The sequence below is a fragment of the Limulus polyphemus genome, unplaced genomic scaffold (assembly GCF_000517525.1).
Source record: "Limulus polyphemus unplaced genomic scaffold, Limulus_polyphemus-2.1.2 Scaffold1192, whole genome shotgun sequence".
NCBI classification, from domain to species: domain Eukaryota; kingdom Metazoa; phylum Arthropoda; class Merostomata; order Xiphosura; family Limulidae; genus Limulus; species Limulus polyphemus.
In genome coordinates, this window is record NW_013666802.1 from 98,461 (window position 1) to 103,803 (window position 5,343).

A 5,343-nucleotide genomic window follows, 5' to 3' on the forward strand; every position below is an offset into this window, starting at 1 on the left:
GTAATGGTCAATCCCACTATTCGTTGATAAAAGAGTAGCCTAAGAGTTGGCGGTGGTGGTGATGACTAGCTGCCTTCCCTCTAGTCTTACACTGCTAAATTAGGGACGGCTAGCGCAGATAGCCATCGTTTAGATTTGCGCTAAATTAAAAAATAACAAACAAACAAACAAATACAAGTCAATTAAGTTCGACTCAATTCTGTAATTAATCAAACTCTATGAAGATTTTCCAAATAATCAGTCTTACGTAATCAACCAAATCAAGTTCAGTTATTAAAATGACGGATTCATATTTAATAAACCTTGGATTTACAATGAGCTAATTGTAAAAGTTTCATCTTCATACACAACAAGTTAGCCTAAAGTATATATCTAAATGATACAGGAACCTAGCTTCTCGTTAACGTGTTTCATTAATTTTGTATTGAGAAAATCAAAACACCATGCATAATGGGCGCGATAAAGATAATAGTGTGTTTTTAGTAACTATGTTAATTTCTCGAACGTCTGTGGAAAACCATGGTCAAATATTTCGTGGAAGAGTTTCCACTACGATAATCTATAACTGAATAAATAGTATCTCTTTCCTCTACTAGGTGGAGTTCTAGTTTTTGAGCCTTTAATACCTGCTCTCGAGCGGGTAGCAACAGTTGAAAACTGATGCCTGAACAGACCGTTTTAAGAACGTCTCAAAAGAACAGAGAGGGAAATCTAACACAGAGACTTTTGAAGCTTGAGAAAAGTAACGTAGCTTCCACATTAACAGGTAGGAACAATATTATTGAGCTAGAAGTAGATTGTATGAACAAGCCATTTAGCCATGTAGTGGCATGTTATCTATTCAATAAATACAAGTGAAATAGGTATATTATAATTGAGAAAATGGGGAATAAAAAATGTGTTTGGGTGCTTATTACATTCTAATCAATTAATACGGTTGAGAGTCCGAGTTCTTTATTGGATTTGACATCGTGTTTGTGTTTTTCAATACACTAGTGAGATGCTTGTATTGTAACATTTAGTTAACAAAAGTGTTAGCTCGAGCTCTCTAATGTTGGATTTAACAGAGTCAAGAGTTGATAAATTAGAATTCAAAACGAAATGACAAAAGAATCAATTCAGCCAGAATTGGCAGTATTGTTTATTTTAACTCTGTTTTCCATTAGTGTGCTTTATTGTTTAGGATGCCTCTTATACTTACAGTAATGTTTTTGGATTTCATGCTACTATCGTTATTACCAAATAAAGCCGGAAGATAGCGCACAACATTTCTAACGTTGCGGTAGAACGGAATGTATCAGAATTATATTTTGATATTATTTAGCATTCATAAGTAGTGTGTTGCCACCGTAAACTGATTGGTTTGAGGAGGGTATCTAACAACCCTTTTCGACGTAAAATAAGCATACACTCCGAGCAAGGATTTAAGATTTTCAGTACGGGGAAACCGCATTGAATTTAGACCGAAAGCTAGAGAGTTTGCTATAATATTAAGGCTGAAAGATTCGGGTCTCTGTTCTTCGATAGTGTGCGCATTTCTTAAATAATTTAACACAGTTCGAACCTGTATTACTACATTTGTTTATATTTATAGAAAAATTGAACTTTTTATTGTTGAAGTACAGATTGAATTATTTCTGTAATGAAAACCGTTCTTTTTAATTATGTTTTTCTATTATTTTTTCTTCTCCTTTCTTCTTCAGAAACACTTTTCAATCGACCGCCATTCCTTCATTTATGAGCGGATTTACTTAAAACTTGGTAGGATTATACCTTGTTCTATTTAATACGCAAAGAAATATTTTGATTTTTTCATTTAGTGTTTTTTTTAAGGATTTTATGGGGGTAAAATATCAAACAACCAAAAAATGTATATTTTGGACTCATGTGGGTCATATTTACAGCAATCAAGATGAGAATGGGCACAAACATAGATTTTCATGCGCCCAACATAGAAGTAATTGGATTTGCCTATTTTGAGTGTTATTAGAGGGATCAGAACCCATCAAAAACATATTTTTTTCGGGGGGGGGGTCAATTACTTAGCCCTGTTTCGATCATTTTACATGGGATTTGGTACAGATATACTTTTCTACAGGTTCCACACATTTACAAACAAAAGTGGTGGACTTGCAAATCTTTAATAATGCCGTAAAAAAATAATTTGATGTTTTTTTTTCATTTACAATTACTCCGCCGTGTTTTGGTCAATATACATGGATACAAAGATACTTTTTAATAGGTCCCAAACAGAGATATAATTAGTTCATTTCTAGTTAAGTACAAACCTTCACAATGGGCTATCTGTACTCTGCCCACCATGGGTATTGAAAGCTGGTATCTAACGTTGTAAATCATAACACATGCCGATGTGCCACCAGAGATATAGATAATTTTTGAATTTTTTGTCCTTTGTTCAAATTTTCACCAAGGAAAGCACAATTTAGGGTTTTTGTGAACTATTCAAGTGTATTTCAACCATATATTCTTGCAGGTTCCAACCAGTGATATAGACAGTTTTTGATTTTTATGGTGTCAAAATTAGTCACGTTGGGATTGAGTAGTGGAGACATGTTGCAGTCGTTTCTTTAATTTAATTGTATTTCGAGCTTTTAAAGATCACAATATTATTTAGCGGCGATGTTACAGAAAAAACAAAACCTCACTGAAACAGAATATATCTAGTGACAGCCTTCCTGTGCGTTTTACCTACTTATAGATCTAATTAGAACAGTACTTAGTCTTTCTAAACATACATTTTACTTTATTGATGCCTTGATAAGAATACGCAAAACAAAAACAATAAAAAAAAACGTGAACTTGCATGAATGCGCTCCTAGTGGCTCAAAGGTAAGTCTGAGGGTTAACACTAAAATAAAACCTGGTTTCAATAGTTATATTGGGCACAATACACATAGCCCATTGTGTAACTTTGCGCTTTACAACAAAGAAGCATAAACGTCACTAAAGTGTCTAATTTAACTTTTCAGTATGTTACGTAGCAATCACATCGTATGTAAAGTCGCGGTGGAACGGCATGTATAAGAAGTATATTTTGATATTATTTGGCGTTTGTGGATAGTGTGATGCCGCCCAAAATTGATTGGTTTTGGGAGGGTATGTAATAGTCCTTTTCAACGTAAAATATTCATACACTCAGATCCTAAATATGTGTTCAGATCAGGGATTTAAGATTTTCAGTACGGGGATACCACTTGTACTTAATGTCATTGGAAAAAGATGACTTGAGGCACAAGGAACATCGAGAAATAGACCTGTAACAAGTCGAACCCCCAAATCGTAAACAAAGTGTGGTGTCTTAAGAAGAGTTAAGAATTCACGAGCACAAAGGTCAATAGCTAAAGCCGTTTACGTACCTCGGACAACAGTACGCAACATAACCAACAAAGATCTCCCTCTCGAAATATGAAATGAGGATAACATGGAATGAGGTCACCAAGATAAGATTTCCAATCATAGCTCTAATTCAACCGTAGCATACCTACAACAGCTGGAGAATGAATCGGTAATCCTGCTATTCCATATAAAGACATACCAGTCAAGTCATCTGTAAATTTCTGTTCGATAAACTGTTCAAATAGGGGTTGGGAAAACGTCGTTCTCAAATACTAGATGGATTATGTAAAGCAAGAGGGGAAATGGTGTAATTTGGACGTAACAACTTTATGACATAGCTTTCTGCAATGTAAATTACGCTGCAGAGCCTTTTCCAAGTTGCACAGTCGTCAGCTACATCATGACCGGAAGAGGAAACATGAACTCTCAATACGCGGTGGAGGCTCCAAAATCATCATTTTAACATGACGTACATGTTTAATATCAAGATTTAATCTCATTTTATAAGGACGACATTCCATATGTTGCATGACCATTCAGATTATTTCTTCCATTACCAAACAGTTCCTGACACCGCAGTTTGTTTTGAAAGTAGATGAACGACAAGCTCAGTGTTGCACAAACATCTTGACAAACGTTCCACAAATAATTCACCGTATAATACTACTGTATCGGTAAATGTTATACATAGTTGGTCGACTTTTATTACTGTAAGTCAATATTTTGGCCGTTTTTTGGCATAGAAACAGTCGTAAACTTTGAGTTGTAGACGGAATCTTTTATAGATTTGGCAGGTGAGCCTTTGCCAGTTTCAAATCCCAGTTTTTTTATCTTGGGTTGGAAGATTCTTTTTCGCAACATTAGCCTTCAATCTACTAAATCGCCTATTTACATCTAATGTATTCAATAGCTTTATAAGTATAGATTTATATACATATCGCCCATGCCATGGTGTCAAAGCTTACAAAGTTACAATGCTAAAATTCGAGGTTCGATTCTCCATAGTGGACACAGAAGATAGCCCAATGTGTCTTTGCTCTAAAACGAACAAACAATATTGTGACACATCAGCGTAGCAGCATTTGGAGGACAAACATTATAAGATGCAATTAATTTTTCTCACAGGCTGATAGTCGTAATCCTCTATTCCTTGCACGTTGAGCTTATGATTTAGTTTATTAGGGCTAGCCTTAGGATTCATTTCGATTTTACACCTATAGACGCGAAGTTTATATTAAAAAAGATTTATATTTTTTTTCGAAGAAATATTCTCCCTTTTTTTCTCTTAGATGGCTAATTCCTCCTACCCAATGGCTCAGCAGTAAACCTGAGGTCTCATAACGCTAAACTTTGGGGTTCGATCTATGTGGTGGGAACAGCGCATATAATCCATTGTAGTTTTGAGTCTAACGAACACAACAACAAAGCAAGATGATGACTGAGTGTTATCATTTTTTGTACTATCCAAAATGTCCAAAGAAGACAACAACAAAACAAAATGATGACTGAGTGTTATTTTTGTTCTACTCTCAATCCAACAAATATTTAAAATGTAAGATGTTGTATTCGACAAAACCTCGAAGAGCAGTAACATGGTGATTTCACATAAGTATTTATTGAAGAAACAAAAGGCAGATATGAAAAAATATAATGCTTGCAGTAATCACATTATTTCTTTTTCATCGTCGTGTTAAATGTACTTTTTACCAGAGTGTTGATATTACAATATTAGTTAAAGAGGGAGGTCTGTATTGTCAAATACGCAGACATCTTCCACAGATTGCGAATGTTTTATTTATTTTTTACATTTTCTGGCTAGAATTGTTACTTATATTGTAAAATCATGCAAAAATATATATTTTTCATAACCTTGTGATGTCTTTTTAGGCATTTTCAGAATATATCAGTAAAAGCATAAAACAATAATTTAAAAATGTTCAGGTAAGTTTGTTTGTTTGTTTTTGGAATTTCGCGCAAAGCTACACG

At 34.4% G+C, this 5,343-nt stretch overlaps 1 protein-coding gene across 1 annotated transcript in view; it reads left to right on the forward strand.

Moving 5' to 3' along the window:
* The first annotated feature begins 667 nt into the window (after window positions 1–667).
* LOC106462534 (neuropeptide F receptor-like) overlaps window positions 668–5,343 on the forward strand; it is a 157,468-nt gene continuing 152,792 nt past the window's right edge. The window contains exon 1 of the mRNA XM_013922469.2: window positions 668–766. The gene's annotated coding sequence lies outside the window, so the exon portion shown is untranslated. The remainder of the gene's footprint in view (window positions 767–5,343) is intronic.